This window comes from Dermacentor andersoni, chromosome 3 (genome assembly GCF_023375885.2).
Source record: "Dermacentor andersoni chromosome 3, qqDerAnde1_hic_scaffold, whole genome shotgun sequence".
Taxonomy (NCBI): domain Eukaryota; kingdom Metazoa; phylum Arthropoda; class Arachnida; order Ixodida; family Ixodidae; genus Dermacentor; species Dermacentor andersoni.
In genome coordinates, this window is record NC_092816.1 from 27,688,752 (window position 1) to 27,709,854 (window position 21,103).

At 50.8% G+C, this 21,103-nt stretch overlaps 2 protein-coding genes across 13 annotated transcripts in view; one reads left to right on the plus strand and one right to left on the minus strand.

Annotated features, from left to right (window-relative positions):
* LOC126518504 (uncharacterized) overlaps window positions 1–21,103 on the minus strand; it is a 212,639-nt gene that overhangs the window by 77,486 nt on the left and 114,050 nt on the right. The window lies entirely within an intron of this gene.
* Window positions 28–21,103, plus strand: part of LOC129381976 (uncharacterized) — a 227,644-nt gene continuing 206,568 nt past the window's right edge. The window contains exon 1 of the mRNA XM_072287111.1: window positions 28–73. The gene's annotated coding sequence lies outside the window, so the exon portion shown is untranslated. The remainder of the gene's footprint in view (window positions 74–21,103) is intronic.

Here is a 21,103-nt window from a genome sequence, read left to right on the forward strand (position 1 = left end):
CTGTTTTACTTCCTGGTGTGGATGAGAGACGGTCGCTCGCCCGTGATTCCAGTAGGCTGGTTTGCCCGGTTGGGTACATGTTATCATTGCTATTATTATTTTTTTTTATCTTCAGCTGTTTGCCTTTGAGACAGTTTACAAAGCGCCAGCTCCCGGCGGCGTGGCGCGGCCGACGAGCTTATTTACGCTGCGCCATTGTTAGCGGGAAAATGTCGACGAGCAACCGTCTTCCCTCTCCGTCCCTTATCGTCGTCGGATTAATTCGTAACGCAAGGCTGCCCGTCGGGGTCTCCCTCCGTCCGACGCACAGTGCGCGCTGGAAAACGCGCCGCCACGCTCGGTTGTTGTCGCTATAGGGCTCCGGTGCGCACAAGCGGAGGGAGATACCGATTATCACGCGGTCCATGGATGTACGGCTTTAACATACTGGCGGGCGTTGACCTCTGGTCACGAAAGCCAGGCCAGACGGCTCAAGTTGCACCCCTGCTAAGCACCGTCGGAGACGCACGTTGTTACGTTGCACGTCTTGCGTTATCATTGCGGTGAATATCATTACTGACATGCATACTTTCATATATATATATATATATATACACAACTATAACCTGTTCATATGCATCTCTTGTGATAGTCAGGATAACTAACCTCCAATGCCAAGAGTTCTTCGAGCTCGCTGGGTGACGTTTAGCAGTAGCCCGAAGAATTTCGTAACGAATTCGAAGTGTAAGTGAACGCAGCAAGAGGTCCCACGTTTGAATCAGAACAGCGAACAACACATTTATTTCAGTAAAGCGAGGCAGTGAAGCAGTAAAGCGGTTTGATTCGTTTTGTAATGCGCTGACCGAAAGTGAGTACGGCTACTAAAGCAGAAGGACATGCCAGGCAGGACGAGAAGGCGCCTACTCGTCCTGTCTGGTGTGTCCTTCTATGAGTTTCACTCAGCGCATTAGTAAACGAATCAAACCGATTTACCACCTAGGGTATTTTCTTAGGTTTGTTTGCTTCCTTATAAACCTTATGATCTGCAAAACACACGCGATTGATGGAATCAAAAGAGTTAACGCAAGAATGCTACCTAGATGTGACATAAGACGAAGACCGATACTCTCAATCGCGTTTTATTTAGGATTCGAAGCTTCTGGGAAAGCATCCAATTAGCACACAAGCTGACAAAGTTCTGAGCACGCTGATGCGCCCATAAGAGCCTCACATCTGCGCAGACACTGTGATAAAATATCACACGAATGCATGCTTTACATAAGAAAAAAGAAAGCAGGAGAGGTTAGGGGCATAGTTAAGACGCAAAGCGAAGCAATCTCAGGAAAACGGCGGCGTCAATGAAACATGGATCACTGTGCGAACATGTACAACCTTCACCACAACAGGAAGACCATCGTTACAAGCACTATAGATTCCGGATATCATGTCCCGATTTAACGAAAAAAGAAAGACAAATAAAAGGAAAAGAATGTACAACAATCACAATTAATGGGGTGGGGGGGAGGGGAATGGGGAGCGAAAGCCACGCGATAAGGATTTCCAGTCGTTATGCCATCACGAAAACGGCCACCACCAACCTCAACATCAAAAAGAACGCGATACGCGTAATCGCATAAGCGGTAACAAGATGATGGTCTCCTTCGCAAAGGGGAGAAAGAAATAAAGAACTATAAATAAAACGATTGCGCAAAGGCCATGGGCTGAGTAGAGTGAGCGCGCGAAAGACGACTCCATGCATCCGTAGACGAGGCACGTGCTTGCATATGCATAGGAGGAGGCTCGCATAATGTACAGAAAGCTTGAAGCACGCACAACGATAGTACAGAAGGCACGGAAACACTAGAGCTTCAATCGAGATCGTGTGTTCGTCGCGCAACCACCAGGAAATACAGAATTATTGAACGAAATGTAAAAGAATACATGCCGCCCGCTTTTCTTTTTTTACCTCCCTGCTCCGCCCCCCCCCACCCCCGTTCTTTTTTTTTTTTAATTTTTGCGACGGGGTGAAGCGAGGAGACACAGGAGGAGCTAAGGTTAGGATCTCTAGCCCCACCAAATTTGCATAATAAAAGACCGCGCGCGCACGTTTCTCTCTCCTTCCCGTGTGTGCCCCATGCTCCGCGAAGCAGAAACCGATGACCCGTCACTCTTATTTCTCCCTTCTATATCCAGCTCTCCCAGCACCCCGGCCCTCTTGCTCCCCATCGTCGCAGTGTTCCTCTGTCTCCTTTTCATCTGCACGAGAACCCCGCCATAGTCTTCCATTTCTGTCTTTCCTTCCTTGTTCTTCATTTTCTTTCTTTCTTTCAAATGCTGCATTGTCCCTAGCCTCTCCCCAGGAGTTTTCTTTGCAAACTGACCGCGCACGGTGAAACTGAAAGGCGAACAAAAAGACGCTCTGCCATCATGGCACGGCTGCCCATAGTTCCGTAGCTTTCCACAATTTGTCCTTCAATTGCGTGTCCTTCACCTCTTTCTTAAATATATAACATTTCCTAAGAGAAAAAGAAGCTGAAATGAAACGAGTGTTACACTCGAATTCTCCTAACAGGTGGACGCTATATAATGTTGCGCGTAAGTGGTATAAAACCGTGCATAAGAAGAACGAAATAAGTTCGCCGCTTTGTTTCTTCCGGGCACTGAACTGCTAGGGCTGTGTGCTAGAAGCTCAGCTCGAAGTTGTCGCGCGTGGACAACAGTTTCGAAACGCAATCATTCCATGCCAATTGTGAGAAAAATAAACTTGGTCAAACACTTTAGCAACGAGGTGGGTATGAAAGCTCAGATGTGCTAACTTAGAGTGAAGCAGAAGTTAGGCTTCTGTTGGGTTTCTTTCGTTTTATTAGTCCACTGAAAGCACTAAACCGGCTCGCTGCCTTGTTGTAGCAAGGTGTTCGTTATCTTACGGGCCCAGCCAGGTTCAGTGGTCTAAAGAACACACGCACATACAAACAAACAAACGATACACGTGGACCTTGGCTCGGCCTAATCCCAAGCAGACAGCCCGTTTCCCTGCAGTGTTCGACCGCATCGTTTATCACCGCGTTATCATCCTCATTCCGAAGTCGGGCACGAAACGGCATAACCAACCTGCCTCACGGGAAACTGAAAAGCGGGGGCACTTCTTCTAAACCACGTCACGAACAGGAGGATAAATGGAGACATAAACGAAGATAGAGAGAACAGATAACGAAAAACAAAAGAAGCAGAAAAGAAAGCGAGAAACCTGAAGTAAAGCATGAAGGAGCGACGCCGCGAGCGCCGAACACGAGCCGATCGCCTAACGCGATATGACTACGTCCAAACGAGCGCACACACGCACGCATGTGTGCATAAACAAGAAGTCACCGGCCTAACGCCCCTCGTATTACAAAGTTACGCTTCATCAATCGCGCTCGTGTCTCGTCGGCTGCGAGAACCGCCACTCACAGCCTAATGGGACCCACTCAACGGCAGCACACGGCGGCAGACTTTCCAGGAGTTGTTCGTTTGCATCCGTGACACTGTCATTGGACTACTCTTCTACGTAGCTCCTAATTTTTTTTTTTTTTTCTGTATACACTTGCTACAGGCCTTAACACAGGAACAGGCGCCTGCAATATTATACCAGATGTGCAACTCGGCTTCAAATGCCGGCCGTATACTGCACCCATTTTTATGAGAACTATAGCTTGGCAGTGTCCTGCGCCATTTACGATTCGATTAAAACAAAGCACGGCCTCCGAAATACGGAGGTCACGTACGAAGGCGCCTGCCTCCAAGGTGTTACCGCTTTGTGGTGCTCGTTCATTGATTTGTATGTAGCCAATGATGATTTCAACCACATCCCATTCGAATGGGCTTGGCGACAAATACCTAACCAGTGTATAAGTGTTACCATGTCGCGATCTTCTATCCCTCTACCAGTCTCCGCTTTTATCTCGTACATTTGCCTATGCACGCGACGAAATCCCCCCCCCCCTCATCTCTCCATTACTTACTCTTTCCACACCAATACTCTAAATGTATCTTGCTTATCTCGACCACTCGCCAGCTAACGCTCCCCTCAGCTTCGAACTCCGGCGTCCCCAGTAGCCGGCGTTACAGTGCGGTCAACGTGGGAAACAGCCCAAATGACGGGACAAGTGTGACGCACGGGCCCATTTTGGCCAGCCCAGCCTAAATAACCCCTCCTACAGCTCGGAATGCTTCGAGTTTCGTCGCAACGACCTCGTTCGCTTTCGAAATAGGGTGCGTTTCGCGACGGCAAGGATGCAGCAAGCCTTCGCGCTGGTCACTCGGACGCATACTAAATGTCTACTTGAGCCCCGAAGAAGTAACTGCTTTGCAAGGCTCGATACATTGTTTACGCCTCGGGCGCAGCTCGTTACTGCAAAGGAGGAGACTACACATTGCCGCCTTCGCAGACGCGGAAAGGCATCTATCTCATCACGGCTTAGCAGTGACAAGGCGAGGCCGGGGCCAAAATATAAACGAACAACGCGAGGAGACAAACGCACTCGCGTCCCATCGTTTCGTGATGCAGCCAGCGCATGCAAGGCGTGGTGTCTCCGTATCTCGACGAAGCGATCGCAATGGCGGGAGATAAAATTCCAGCTTTTGTTCTTCTTCTTCTTCTTGTTTACATTGCCTTCAGCGAAGCGTGTTTATTTAGGTCACTGCCCAACGCAGTCAACAAGTTTTGGCCGCAAGCCTGCGCAGCTGAAGTATTACGGATGCACTGCAGTATACGAAGCCTGAGGAACGTGCGCGAGGAAAATGCAATACAATGTGAAAAAAAAAAAAAAAAAAAAACACGAACGCCTGTGTGTATATATGCCAAACGCAAGCGACGACCATAGCCGTTCCATCACTTATTAAGATGACCGGGATACCTGCGATAATTTTGCTGATCGGAGGCCAAACGGGAAACGCCTCCGCGGGCCAGTCGTTGCCATTTTGTCACGACCACTATACGCAGCGATAATTACATTTTGCCTCGAGTTCTGAGCACCAAATCGTGCGTGTTTCGACGTTGGACCCGTATATATATATATATATATATATATATATATATATATATATATATATATATATATATATATATATATGCCGCAGCGCACGCTGCATGCAATCTGTGACGTATACACCCTGGTCTGCATGCATGCAGCGCAGCGGCGCGCTCAATGCAAATCTGAATTGGGGGGCCGGCCATTCATTTCCGCGGCCGAGCAACCTTGTCGCAAAAGAAAAAAAAAAAGCCCGCCGCCACGCCCTGGGGCGGCGAGAGCGTGACAAAGTGCAGCGCGCACCTGTAATTAAGCGCAATAGCCGTCAGCTAACTAGATGGACGCCAGAACGGTAGGTGTTGCTCTCGCGATATCGGTTGCTTAGGCTAAATAGACACCCTGCCCTCCGTAGGCAGATTTGTTACGAACGATAACTCCTGCAGTTCGTGCTTTGCAAGGGTAAGCCGACGAATGCGCGCGCGCACGTTAAGCTCCAAGCGAAGTGTGTCCGCCGCAATTAGCCGATTCATGTTAAAATCATTACAGAAGTACAAACGAAATTTAAATGGCTTCTCATGAAAGTTCACTGAAGGCTATAGAAGTTCAAAGGGAAATGTACAGAATGTAAACGAGCATCTTTTTGTAAGGGAAGGCAGAAAAACTGGCAAGCTGGGTGACTCACTGTATGCGGCGCGGCTATACATAAGGCGCAGGGCGACCTGCGCACTGTTCGTTTCCATTCACCCTGTCCGTGCTTCTCAACGAGCTGTCGCCGCGCTAACACGGTTCCGTAGCGAGGACTGCAAAAAGAGCGTTTCAGTATGGAGCAACATGTTCTTCAGCTGGACCTTACTCCTGTATTCTCAAAAGTGTGAGAAGCCGCATTTCTTTCGACTCGTATTTGCGTTTCGGCGACCTTCCTCGACGATTCCTGTAACGACAAAGATGCTTGGAGAACATTTCCCCGCTCCAAGACTCGATCAACCCACCTGTCACTGCTGTCACCGATTTATCGTTCGTCACCACCACTACAGTACTGGCTTTCGCATCACCTTCTTGGTCGGTTCGTATACGCCAGAATGATAGCAGACAATTTGGTGTATGTACTTCTGTTTGTATCGCAGCTTCGCTTGTTTCCTAGCACTTCCGGGTCACGAAGGAGAACGTGTACATTATCGCCAAACGCGCTTGTGCAGTACCGCCTTTTCCGAGAAAATGTGAAACACTATGGACACGAGTGGAGTTGAGAGATAGCTCGCCTTGCGACGGCGCTGGGGCTGTTGGCAGTGGCGTGAATTGAAAGTATTGCCGTACAATATAACCTCCACGCCCTGCACGCAGCTTATACCAAGGTATATCAGTGTCCAACACCATCTATGCCGCCACCCCATTGCAAGGTATCGGGACAACTATGCGGTCGCGATCGCAGTCAAATGTACATCGTATATCGCTTAAATAATTGGCAGAGAAAAATACGGAATGCGCAAGAACTGCGGGAGACAGCGATGCTTTTTGTCTCGCCTGCGCAAGAGTCCAAAGAACCCATGCGTTGACTGCGCTGCACAAGCAATGGAAGTACGCGCCAGACAGAAGGCCAGACGAAGCCACGGCGGCCGCATTGCGATGGGGGCGGAGCGCAAAGACACCCGCGCACTTAGATTTAGGTGCACGGAGTGGTCCCCCACTACGGCGTGCCTCATAATCAGATCGTGGTTTTGGCTCGTAAAAACGCATAATTTAAATACGCGCATAAGCCATATATCATCTGAGGTACGAGTTTCTGTAAGTGTACGTGGCGCGTTTATCACTGCGCAGATACCAGCAATATCCTGAAGTGGGGCGATATGGCCTAGCTGTCTGCCCTCCCCCCTCCCCTCCTCTGGGGCCAGACGTGGGGCCAGTGTGCAGCTGTATCATGCAATGACTGCATAACTATAACCGAGCAATGAAGCGATCTCGCATTCATTCTCGGCTTCGTGGCGTCCGATAGTAACACCAGATACCGTTGACGCACTCTACGGCACGGCCGAATCCAGTTCAAACACATGCGCCGCAAGACCGCACTTATGCTCGCACCCGGCGCTGCATCGGTAGGCAGCCAAAGTACACAGTCTTCCCGAATCCGTCTCGGAGGAGCGCAAGGACGGCATCGCCGAGTGCAATCAGCCGAGCTCGCATGCGAGCTGCAGTCACGCCTGACTCAAACAAGGGCCTGCAAAGAATGCAAAGACAGCGCGATACACAGCATCGCAAGTTGAAGCCACTGGTCAGCCGCTCTGTTAGTGACCCGGCTTTGCAATGTCACGAGCGCAGGAGTTCTCTCCCACATCCGTGCAAAGCGTTCTATCTAGTCCGCAAAGGAAGACGTAAATCCATATAAAAGTATAGAGGAACCGCAAAAAAAAAAGAAAAGAAAAAGCGAGAGAGAAAGAGAGAGAGAGAGATCGCAAGGAAAAAAAGAGAGGGCAGACAGCCAGGCGTGGTGTCGGCGTGCCAAAGCGGGCGTGGCAAGCGCTCGCGGCGGTGCCGTAGCGGCGACGCGCGACGCTCCGCCGCGTCCACGCGAGCCGTCGGGGGGGAGACGCGGCCCCGCTGCCGCTGGCTGGCGACGGTGCGCCGCTTTCGTGTGTCCCCACCGCGGAACGGAACGGTCAGCCGGCCAAGCGAGCACTGCGCCCGGGGCCACCACGCTCCGGAGGAGACTGCGCCGTCGGCCGAGACGAGGAGGAGAGCGGGAACGGGCATCGACTCCGCGCACCGTTACGTATCGGTCGCGGCGCGTCCAAAGAGACGGCGTCGTCGTCGGGTCGAAGCACGCGTCCGAGCTTCATCACGGTACACACGCTTGCGTGCGACAGAGCCAGCAAGCGCACGCCATAGCTAAGAGGAACTGACTATCAGTAGGGGTGCGCGAATTTTCGAAACTTTCGAATGACGAATCGAATCGTGTCCCATTCGATTCGGTATTCGAATAGAATAGTCACTATTCGTAAATGCGACTATTTTTCGAATACATTTCGAATATTTCGAAACGTCAACTGCACCCAATTAACCATAAAATGGGAGCTAAACTACCATAAATATTCACCCCTGCGGGCATAGCACAGGCGTGAAACACGAGAACTTGCGTAGTGGCGCAGGCTACGTCGCTTAGGTAGCCAAACTTTACAATGTTATACAGCGATCATTCGCGCTCTCTGAAGAGTCATTGTCGTGCAAAGAAACTGCTTGTTTGCTCCTAATGCTCTTAAGAGAACTTCTTCCTGGGCAAGTTGGTATTGATTCATTATACCTATTTGTAAGGCGTAAAAAGAAAAAAAGATACACAGCACGAAAGAGAGGACAGCTGGTCAGGACGCACTGTGCCGTTGTCATTTCTTGTGTGCTGTGTGTGCGTTCTTTTTTTTTTTTTCACCTTAAAAACAGGTACAATGAATCCTAACGCTCTATTTGTTCGTTCAATAAACAGTGCTGCACAACGTACTACGCAATGACAGAAAGTTGCTAACTTTAAGAATACTAGGTTGTGAACATTGTTTTGTATTAATTGTGATAACGGCTTTCATATTCGAAAGATATTCGAAAACTATTCGATTCGAGTCGGTTTAAAAAATCGCTATTCGCACACCCTTATCACTTATGCTATGTATATGTAGTCAGTGAAAACCTGAGAATGAAGCTCTAAATGCACCGCTGTCCAACACAAAGAAAATCTTTACATCCGTGACGTTACCGCGGAGATGTGTGCGCGCGCGTGTGTGTGTGTGTGTGTGTGTGTGTGTGTGTGTGTGTGTGTGTGTGTGTGTGTGTGTGTGTGTGTGTGTGTGTGTGTGTGTGTGTGTGTGTGTGTGTGTGTGTGTGTGTGTGTGTGTGTGTGTGTGTGTGTGTGTGTGTGTGTGTGTGTGTGTGTGTGTGTGTGAGAGATAGAGAGAGAGAAGTGTGTGTGAGAGAGAGAGAGAGAGAGCTTTATTTATCCTATCTTAAAGGGAAAGGGGCTGCGGAAAGAAGGCGGGGCAGGTTATCCTACTCGCGGTAGGCCTCCTCTACCATCTCAGTCCAGCTCAGGATAGCTTCCGGAAGTTCGGGGTTGTAGCTGCGCATGGCAGCCTCCCACAGCTCCCTACTATACTTAAAACTTTTCAATATCAGCGTCTCTCGGCAAACTGTGTTTCGGAGCGCGGTGGCAGACAAGCAAGCCGCAGTACGGTTTTGTGGACGTGGATCGTACTGAATTCCTAGGTCGTCACTTGAGTATAGAGCTCGTAATACAGAAGTACTTTGGCTTCGCACTGCCACCTGCTAGCCTCACGGCTAGCCCAGACTGCCAGAGCGACTGCCGCCCCAGAAAGGCTTTGCGTCCGCGGGGTTCGATGTCCGGACCAGGACGAACTTGAGTGCGAGTACGGCGTAAGATACGTGAACTGCACAGCAGGGAACTCCGTCAATGCAACGTTCGCCTCGGCAACATCCGTCTCCAGGGGTTGCGCATGGGGCTCTAAAAGCACTCCGTCTCCGTCAGTTTATTTTTCCTATCCCACAAAGAGCGCGAAAGCTCAAGATAAACAAATAAAAAAAGAAAGAAAGAGGAGGGTAGGGTGGCGTACATTTAACACTGAGCTGGCGCTCTGACCCATTAAACGCTAAACAAGAGCGAAAAATGGGAGAGTGAACCAGGCCGCGGCGCATCCGCGCTTTGTTTCCGTACATCAGTTCTTTTTGGACAAAGTCCACTTACACCTGTTCAACCGCACCCAAGCCCAAAGGTGCACTGATTCTTGTCAGGCAAGCTGCAACTTTGCGAGCGAGCAGCCAACCGGCGTACGCAACTTATTTGCCTCTTCGTTGACACCCAAACGGGAGGACGCGCATATATATATACACATATATATATATATATATATATATATATATATATATATATATATATATATATATATATATATATATATATATATATATATATATATATATATATGCGAATACCCCGCGGTATTGTCATCTCCGGCTATGCACCCAGCTCCCGCTGTGGCGCGCGCGCAACGGTGACAAGGCAACAAAGAACGCCAAAGCCGCCGAAGAGACGCTACACCACGCCGACAGCTCGTCGTTCGCGCCATGCAGCCACGACGACGGTGCCGCCAAGCAGAAAATGAGAAATAAGAGCGGCGCGGAACAAGAAAAAGAAAGAATGCAAGCGAAAAAAGGAACGGTGCCTCCAGAACCCCTGATTACGGCAGTTGCCCCCAGGGGCCGCTGTCGTCGCTCCGAACTCTGTCACCGGGATATTCTCACACGCAGTAAAAGGCGCGTAGGGTTATAGCGTCGGGGATGCCTGGCTCCCTTCTTCTATATATCGGACGGCACGAAGCGGCGTCGAATATTGCCGAGCCCTGGGGTGCACAACACCACCTTGCTCTCTCTCTCCCTCTCTCGAACCCTCGCTGCAAATTCTCGTGTCTGCCAAAGCATGCCACCCTCAGGAGCAGCAGAGACAAGCAACCGCCGCTCCGGACGTGCGGTGCATAGCACATTCCCGTATCCGCCGCCATGGCCGCGAGTGGCGCTGGCTAGCACTCCCAAGGTCGGTTTATAATTATTTCTACGTAGATACCAAAGGTTACAGTAACTCGAGTGGTAGAGCATCGCACGCGTGATGTGGAGGTTGTGGGTTCGGCTGCCACCGCGGGCAAAGTTCTTTACTTCTATTTTCATTTTTTTTTCTCTCGTTATTGAAAATATTAGTTCTATTATATATTTAATCATCAGCTTTATCCAATCGTACAATTAGAGCACGGAGGCACAGACAGGTCAGTGAGACGTTTTGTGGGCTGAGCTTGTGCTGAAATCTTACGTTGTTAGTGTGTAGTGCAGACTTTTCTTCTTCTTATGAGAAAGGGAAAAATGGATTGCGGCGTGTTCTCTTTCTTTCTTGTTTTTTCTGACTGTCGTCCTTTTCCTTTTGTTACACTGTCGCCATCCAGTGCGGAAGAGTAGCGAAACAAAAAGCGTCGTCTCCCAAATGAACCGTATACCCGTTCATCTCTTCGATAACTTTCGCCCCTTCTCAATTTTCGCCCGCCCAGTCTTTCCAAGACCTGCGTCTGTTTCCAATTTCATCTTCGTTTCTCGACTACACCCCCTACGTCCCAGCAGTGCCATATTGAACAGAAACCCAACTTGGGAGCTAAATGGGCCAGGCTGGTTCCCCAGCCAATAATAAACTACGGCAAGAACGGAGAGCGCACGTGACAGCCCAGGCACACACGGCGAATATGCTAGTAGGAGTTCGCGATGCAGCGGCAGAAATAGCTAGGCTGGAAAAAGGAAATACTACACATATAAATGATGCGAGATTTCGTCTGCTCAAGGGCTAAGGTCGTCTGCTAGGAGCAGACGACGCTTCGCGAGCGAGAACACACCCCGCCGGTTAGCAGAAGACGAAATCTCGTCCACGCACGAGAAGACTCAACGAGGAAGAGAGAAAGATGGAAGAACGGAACAAAGTAAGGAAGCAAAGCGTCAATATAAACATCGCAGGGGTTTCCCCTTCTTTCCGTATTTCTAGCTCGGAAGAGATGAAAAAGAAAGGACGAAAAATAAAGCATTGCACAAGCGTAAAAAGAAAAATAAATCGCGGCAGAGAGGGAGAGGGGAGGGGGGGGGTCAAAGCAGGCCAGCGCGGTGCAGCGCCTCACGCGCAGCCTTCGAATTCAATTCCGAGGGGAGCAACCAATCAAATTCCGCCGCGGCGCGAGGTCGGAGATTGCCAATATGCCGGGGCAGCTCTCTCCGGAGCCGATGGGGCCGGCAGAGGCTGGCTTGCCAACGCCGCTCTGTCGGAAAGAGGCGTCGATAGAACGAGTCCCGCTGAGAACGCAGCGCTTGCCGCCCCTTCTTTCATCTCCGGTCTATCCCGAGATACTGGTCCCCTCCGCTTCGTTCTATCACTCCTTCTCTTAGTTATCTTTTCTCGAGAAGCCAGCCTTTCCAAGCTGCACCAACCGAACCCGGGACGTCGGCGACGAAGAACAAGAAAGATTACCGGGGCTAAAGGAAATAAAATTGGGCGCGTACCGAATGAAGGCGGGAAGAACAAACAAGCCTCCAATGGAGAAGCGAACAAGGAGGAGGCAAGCGCTGTGGAAAGCATGAAGTTTGAAGAAGGATGCGGGGAAGTGGGGAGAGAGAGACTACAATGAAGGCAAACAAAAGGATGGAGACGGAGGCGCGGGAGGTGATAGGCAGCGCGAAGTAGTGGCGGTCGAGCGCCGCGAGCGCATAGCATATGGATGATGCTGGCTCCTGAGAACTGCTAAGAAAGAAGACGAGGGTGCAAGAAGTTCGTTCCCCGCCGGAACGTCGTGGGGCGCGCGAGTCTGTTTACCCTTTACGCTATTCAGGAACACCGCACAGGGGCAGCAGGGATGGAAGGAGAGTACGAATGGAAATAAGTGGAGTGGAGGAGAGCACTGCCTGCTCCGAGTTGCATATTGCATAGCACGGCGACAAAACAAAGGGAAAAGCTAGCAGGAACATGTATCAGGATAGGGTAGCCGATAGCAGGACAGTCAGATATAAAAGGCGGGAACGTAAAACGTGGACCAAAGAGCGTCGTCTCATTGCGCTTGAATACTTTCGTATTGATGTTATCTCTTTGTAGGAGCACCAGTAGGATTCCTCAACTGTAGCTCTTTAAGTTTATAGGCACGACATTGGGCACGACCACAAACGCAAATGACGAAAGAATGTCACGTGTTTCGAGACGAACGCTTGGGGGAATGAAGAAAACAATTATGGATTTGATGGAATCCGGAAAGCTAAGCCACCATACATGACCGCATGTGTGCTGCTCCAGTCTAGAAAAGATAAGTATATTATGACGTAGTATACAATCACAAACAGATGAAAGTAATTGAGAATATCCAAACATATACAGGGAGCCTCATTGAGCCTTATATCTCTCCAAAAACGTGGGAAGCGTTTTCGCTAGAAGAGAAGAGGACATGGCAGAACATACAGCGTATGTATGTGTATGCCACAGAAAATCACGTCACTGCTATCTCCCTTAGACATGCTAGGCAGCGCCGGCTTTCCATAACCGACATGCTGACAGGTCGCAACTGCGCAAATTTCGTCCGGAGTTTCGCATACTCGAAGGGGCCTTCCACGTTCAAAGGTGGGAGAGTAATAATGTGAATTTCGCATGATGCACAAATACGAAATAAACGTTTCAAACGAGCAACAGAAACGCACTAAATGAACGAATAAAACCACCCCTTGTCAGCTCACATTGATCTTTCATTTTCCCGCAAGCCCACGTGCGGCCCTCTGTGTTTCAACCTCAAAGCTCTTCGACCCCTCCGGCCCCTTTTTCTCTACCCCCCCCCAACCACCTCCCATCGCACTGCCTCCCCTGAAATCCCCAACGGCAATCCAAGGTGGATCAGGGCTTAGGGGGCGCTGTATGCGCGTGTGTGGACTGCACTTGCAGCGTGCACCAAATAGCCCTCATTCGCTATACGCAATTTTCTTTTTTTAGCCAGGAGATTTTGCGAAACAAATAATAAAATGTGTACGGGACAGCGCGCGACACAAGTTGCGCCTTCATCCTCCACACCCTCTTACATCGCACTAAAATTCTTCTCTCGTTCTTGTTGTTAATGCTGTTGGCGTTGAGGCATATGCGCCGCCATTTCCCTGCTTTTTCCAAACATCCCTCGCACCGCGCGAAACAAAACAGCGGGGTCAAAAGACGCCGCAGAGGAGGCTTTCAAACGTCGCAAGACCTCAGAAGGAGGGCGAGGAGGTGGAAGTGCATCAAGACCGAATATAAGCGTCCCCCCATCACACGAAAGTGGAAGTTTCGAGCTCCTCCTGACCAAGCCCCGGCAAAGCCACGCAAAACAAGTATACACGGTGACTTAAAGATGAAAGCCGATAGCGAAAACAGAAAACGAAAATACATACCCGCAGCGAGCTCACCATAGGGTGCCTTCGCCTAATCTATAGTATATAGAGAACCGGGCAACAAAGTCGACGCTTGAAACAACGAAACAGTAAAAGCCGTGGAGTTAATATTGGCCGGGCGAAACCAGCACCGCCGTGAGAGGCTTTAAAGTTCCTCTAACCCCGCCTCTTCATTCTCCTCTTTTCGTCCCCGCTAGTCCTTCATTCCTACACACACAGTTGGCGCGGGTATTATACAAACCTCCTTGGGCAATCGCTGGCGGTATATACTATAGCATATATCCAGAAAGATTATATACAGACGGCACAACTTTATTTCGATTCGATGATCTTCCAAGATTCTGCCGCAGAGTCGGAAGAAGATCATCGCTTCGTTTTCCGAGCTTTTTTTGCGAACTTCGTTTTCCGAACTTCGCGATTCGAAACACGCAACGCGTATCTATACGCAGTCACACTTAGAGCCGTTGTTTCAAGAAACACGCGGTATATGGCCAGCAACCGTGAAAAGTTAACGCTGAGGCAGGCAAGGCAGGCAGGCAGGCAGGCCAGTCGTTATATTTTCGCGCTTCCCTGCATCCGAATCAGAGTGGACAGAGTAGGACCATTATGGTGGCAGTGGCACCACAAGTACTAGACATTTGAGTATACTTAAGTGAGAAAAAAAGAGAGAGAGCGAGAGACGCAGGCTGAGCACAGGCGCTAGATAGTGTCGTAATAAAATAAGTTTGGATACAGCTCCGAAGAAATCTTCCACCACAGTTTATTCTTCCTTTGGGCATATAGACTCTGGTGCCCATAATAATCCGTTCCCGTTCGCAACTGACCGGCCAAGGAACACATAGAGACAGGGAAACGGATGAGATCAGTGGACGGCGATGAGGATATAAATCCCGTAACGGAAAAAAACCGGTTAGATCGCAGTGTAATCTCGGCCGACGAGCTAAGTTCTACAAAAAACAAACATAAAAACAACGTTATGCGTATGTATAATGCAACCGGCTAAGAGAATTCGACTCCAGAGGACTCCGAGGGAAAGCAACACAATGCAATCGAACGAAAGAAGTATAGAGACTATGGAGAATTTTCCAGCTAAGTATTGTGCGAAACCTTGCCTGAAACACAGTACTCCGATCCATTCTTCCTTCACTCTTTCTTTCTTTCTTTCTTTCTTTCTTTCTACGCGACCTAACCTTCGCTCGGATGATTGTTATCTGAACGACGTGCCCGTCTCCGATTTCTTCCTTCCTTACTTTCCCATATACCGCCGCAACCGCACACGGGCGCGCCCTCCGCTGCGGCTCGCGTACGTCTATAGCCTGCAAGCTGGAGGATAATGGCCGTGCACGTAACATGACTCGGCACGTTGACAGGCAAGGTGGCGCACCGCTCATGCGTATACGCTCCAAACACGGTAATGTTTGCAAAGGTGCACACTCCCCCACTCCCTTTATGCTTTTTTACAAGTAAGCCACGCTCTTTTACCGTAAATATCTGAAAAGCCCAGCTGGCCTGAATGCTTTCTTTCTTTTTTAAATGTTTATTATCAGGTATGAAAGTAACATCAATGCTAATAAAGTTTGCAGAGGCAATGTAGACATAACTTGAGCGCAAGGTTAGGTTAATATGAAAAGCGAGAGAAAGTTGTTAGAAGCTAAAAGTGCGAAGTTGAAATAAACCCTCGAACAATGCGCATTATTAGCTGCAATACATGCACCTGCCGAACGCAAAATCTGGAGCACACTAGGCTTTCATGTCCATGTCTATAAATATGCGTGTATAGAGTGGCTCGATGCGAAAAGTGTCAATGCTTCAATAATGCCACACACAGTTCGCGAGTGGCGGCCGTAGTACACCGCCGCGCCAGCTTCGGCGCATAGCGGAATCCGCGAAACGTTCCAGCACGTGGCAGTACTTTACTTTCATCCATTATCGTGATCGCCATCGGCGCCATTACCATAATCATCATCCGAGGAGAGGTTGTAATGACCGATTTTTCTTCTCCAACTGCGAACTGAAGCCGCTACGCCCGTTGCCCGTTCTATGCAGTCCGCCTCCCCCTTTCCCCTCCCACTTTGCCCTCCCCCTAAAGAGACAAGCTCTCTCTCTCAAACTTCACTTAAGAATGGGCACACTCATTGCCTGCATTCTTTGTTCTTCTAGATATAAGACAATGGAAAGACAATAAAACAAGGCCAAAATACGGGAAGAAGTACGCGAGGAAGCGCGCGTGCTTAGCCAAGCCAAGCCGAGGCCCCGCGCTGCCTCACACAATCAGAGGATCCCGGGGCAGTTAGTTAGCGGCCTGCCTGTGCGCAAACTCCAGGGAAGCTGTAGATAAAGGTTCCGACGGCTCCGGCAACTGCAGGAACGATCGAGAGGGACCCAGAGAAGAAAAGAACAAAAAACGCGCCTTGCACACACAAAGTAACGCGGGCATTAGAGAAGCTTTTCGCCGGCCGCTTTAGCCCGTCGTCGTCGCCGGCGACGGCGCCGTAGAATTATCGCCGCGGCGACGGAGCGGGGTCCCAGCAGCCCGTCGTGCGCCGTGGTAAATGCTTGGGTGGAAGTGGGCGCCGGTGGCGAGAGGGGGGCCAAGGGCGGGCGAGCGTGAAAAAAAGCCCGAGAAGGATTACCGAAAAATAATGCGCACATAACGAGCACCGACCTCGCCCACCCAGAACTTCCCTGCCGTTCCACCGCCCGGCCTATCGCCTTCCTCCCACTTGGAGCTAGGGCAGAGGAGGTGAAATAGCGGCCCCTGCCAGCTACAGGGTACAGCTGGGGCGTCGGGATGATGCCGGGAGGGCTCCGTGCCTTCGCATCGCTGCCTGCCCGGGGATACGGTGGGCGATGTGTGCCCGAACGCGACGAGGCGTAATAGTCACGCTGCCAATAGCAGATGCAGCACAACATACTATACAGACAAAGACGAGAAGTGAGGAGATGGAGACACGCGTATATAACAGCGTTTTCTGGGCCCGTATTACCTCTTACGCTAGAAGTGTTCGTATATGAGCAAATTCCAGCCAATCCTGATGTTGGACACATTATTGGCGAAGGCGGCCGGCCATGGCCATTGGCAAGGTTCACTTCACGAACGAAAATCTTTGCGAATTCGGCCCCACACTCACATGTCATCCTAATTACCATTACAAGCAAGCTTCTATGGTAGCGTCGTTGGTTGCTTGAGAATAACGCGGTCTTTCAGCGACGCCGAGTTTGTGCATGACTGCAGAGTGGACACCATTAATGAAGCATAACGAGTCAAAGAAAGAAATAGATAAACGAAAGACGAGACCATAGAAGAGGAAAGAACAGCGTTGGGCTAACGCGTGGATGCTTCGCGCAAGTGCAACGTATTTCGGTAGGCAAATAAAAAAAAAAACACGTAAAAGAATGGCAGTAGGTCGCGGTACTCCTTCAAAGAAAGTCGAGCTCCTGCTGTCAACCGCGTTACACAGTTGGGCAAAGCAGGGAGACGATGTTGTCAACGTGATCGTTACTCATCGTTATTTCAGAGCTTAGGGCTAAATAAACACACGAACGTCATTAACTAACGGCAGCAAAAGTATATATATGACGCCTGCCGAGAATGCTAGTGATACCTGCGCGTGAACGCTTGCTGCTTTCCGGATGTGTACAGCATTTCCGAGAACCGCCGAGGGACTGGGACGTCGAAGCGATCGGATGGGATGGGGGCCGACTGCTCACCGAATGACTCTATTGTGCACCACGGGAGCGGTTCCCTTTCTTCTTCCTTTTTTTTTCTTTTTTTTCTTGTTTGTCTCTCGACCTCAGCATTGTTTTCCCACGGGCTCACGGCAGGCGTTCCACCAGCGCGCCGCATCAGATGCGCAATAAAAAAATATTCAAGAAGCAGAAAAGAAAACTACGGAGTGCGTGGATGTCGACACCGGAGCGCATGCGCGGACGCGCGGACGTGATCCCTAGCTTAGCGCATCAAGGAAGTCGTGACCACCGCCTGCGGAGCAGCGCCGGACGGACAGGGCTCGCCGCATGCAGGACTCTCTCTCTACCGCCCTGCAGCCGCGGTGACCACGAGTCCCGTCAGCGACGGTTGCATCTCTCACCACTGGGTGGCGGAGGGCCGGGAGGAGCAGCGGAGAGCGAGAGGATCAGACGTGGGAACCGAGCAATTTCACGACTCCGAAGCGAGCCACTTGCATTCGCTCGCAGCCTGCCCGCCTCCGCGGTGTGGAGAGCGTGGATGGCGAACGCTTCTTTGCATCTTGCCACGCTGACCAGACAGCTTGGGCCTCTCTCTCCAATGAAGGACGAAAAAAAATAATGGTACGGAACGAATAACGACACCCAGAGGTGGAGAGTCAGGCGGCGAAAGAAGGCTTACAGAGGTATCTCTCACAAGGTTTGTTGGACATTTACATGCCGTCTTCGAAACGAGAAGGTGCTCTCGCTGGTTGCACAGGGGGCGACGGCAGGCATCGCACAGCATCGGTGGGCAGCGGGCAGTCCTCAAAGTTGCCCACGAGCTAGATGTAGGGTAACAGCGCGAAAGCAGAGACAGGAAAAGGTAAACAGCGACGAGAACGAGAGCCGAATTACCACATACATATATAGACATACAGTATATGCACTGTGCTGCTCATGAGGCGCAACGACAGGCCAGCTAGATGATATGACTGCAACGACGACGATTGGAAAAGAGGTATACTTGCAAGGGTCTGCCGAACAACAGGAAATAATGAACGAAAATTATATTGGGTTGCAGCGACCCTGTATGTAACTCATGAATGGTTCACTAATTTCCTTATCTGTAATGAATAGCATATAGCCCCAACCTAACGGACACGTAGGACAATGAGGTACTTCATCTCACAAGTGCAGAGTACATGAGTGCACGATGTAGAGTACGGCGCGTACATGGTTCACTCATACAGGAGCCTCAACTGTACACTCGCTTTAGGTCATTGCATGGCTCCCAGACACCGAACGAGCGGAGGATTTCGAGCATGTAGGCAAAAGAGGCTAGACTCGGTAAAGGCAAGATGCGGGTGTTTCTTCCCATGGAAAAGAACAGAAAAGAAAGAAAAAAGGAGGATAAGAGAGGAGGAGGAAGTTAGAGCTTGGCGATCCATAACTGTGCACCTATGCCCGCAAGTGTTCCGCCCGAGCGGCACCTTTTAAAGAAACCGCGCCTCTAGGAACGCTGGAGAAAGAAAAAAGAAGAGATAAAGCCAGGCGCAGCGTTGTCAGGCACGTACTAAAAGCGGTCGCAAGACAGTTCGGTCTTTTATGATCGGTATACGACACACAGAAGCGGCCACGAGACAGCGCCGCCCCTATATACGCTACGGACAACTGAGCCGTCATCTCCTCCGCGCAATCGAAATAGCGCGCAGCTTCCCCTGTGGAGGCTACCCACAGATAGCTGCAGCACACACGATCGGCAACCCTGCGTACGGTTGCCGTCGTCTCTCAGAGCGGATGCATGAGGGCGGATAAGCGGCTCGCTGGCAGCAGCGCGTGAGAAATGAACCGCCGTAACGCGCGCTCTATAGCGATAGCGCGGTGTCGCAGGTTCGGCGATAAAAAATGCTCGGATCCGGCCAGACCCGCTCCGCAAGCACGCCCAAACTAAGGCTTCTAGCCGTAATATCGATCGTTTATGGGAAGGGGGGAGACCGCGACCGCCGCTATATAGTGCCGCCGAATGGAGCTCGAGGCCGTGCGGATACCAGGATGCTCGTGCACGAACGTGTTTAGAAGTTCCGAAGGCGCCGTAACGGTCGCGTATTGGCTGAATTGTAGCAATCACCCCATGAACTCACGGCTCGAGTTCTGGTAGGAGCGTAAAATTGCAGGGAAATGTCGTGGAGGGGAAAAAAAAAAAAACGCTGGACCCGCATTTAGACAAAGGTTCTTACGCGAGAACTGTTCGTAATGGCAAATGCCAGCCAATCGTGATGTCACACATCACTTACGAACGAAGATCTTCGTGGATTCGGGCTCTGATTAGTCCCGGTTAGGGTAGCATGCAATCTGCATGTCCCGTCGGCAACCCAACCAACGAATGTGTGCATGCACTGTATAACTTGAAAGGTAGTAAACAAGCCTGACATGGTGAGGAAAGGTCGGCATGGAAAAACGAAATTGCGCGGAATAGACGGTGACAACTCGACGAGCACATAACTGAAATTAAGGAGCTCAAAAAGCGAACTCCTTGGCGACGTCTGCTTCAATCGGCATGCGACAACCCCGGAAGTGGTCCCCCCCCCCCCCTTTTTTTTTTTCTTTTTTCTTGATTGATGTACAGATAAGATGTCAGACATAGGCACACTCCGCACGGCGACGACAAGACCAGGAGCAGCAGACCAGTAAAACGGCTCAATCCGCCCGCCGAACCGCGTTCTGCAAGTTGCCAGCCCTCCCCGGACGCGCGCACGGCCAGCGAGCAGGACGGAGTCGGGGCGGCCGCGCGCGCGGTCGTATCAGATGGCGCGCGCGGGCATCCGTCCCGATAAGGCCGAAACGACGGCCAGAGGGGGCGGTGTGATGGCAGCGCAGCTGCTGCTGCTGCTGGACTTGGGACTTTGCGTGCTCCTCCCGCCCAACTCTCTCGCGTCCCCGTGTTACGTATACTACCAGTCTATACGTACAGTCGTCGTCGTCGCTAGGCGAAACTCTCCCGTCCGTCTAGCCGGCGCGGAGGGGTCCGGACGCAAATGGCGGCGTCAGATGGCGCCATGCGAGCCGGTCCCCTCCGGTTCCCCCCTACCCCGCTGCAGTGCTGCAGAAACTGCGCGCGCCCACCAGGAACGATGGCGACGAGCGCCGGGAGGTGGAAAATAAGCTCGCGCTGATGCGCGAAATTGGTATGCGCGCGCGGACCGACAACGCTTCTTGTGCTCCCTGGAGATGTGCTGATTCCTGTTGGGGCTGTAGCCGACGGGCAAAGTGAGAGAGAGACACGCGACCCTGGGACCAGCTCCGGCGAGAGCCGTTATCTGCCTGCGGCAAGAATAGCTTATCGGCTTCGGAAGCGTCGACGCAACCGGCCAAATTTACGCTCAAGAAAAACAAAAGGATGCTATAGTTTGATGCATAGAGCCGTGTTAGTTGAAAGCTTGATATCATTGTACTTTTTTTTGAGCACTCTTCTACAAAAC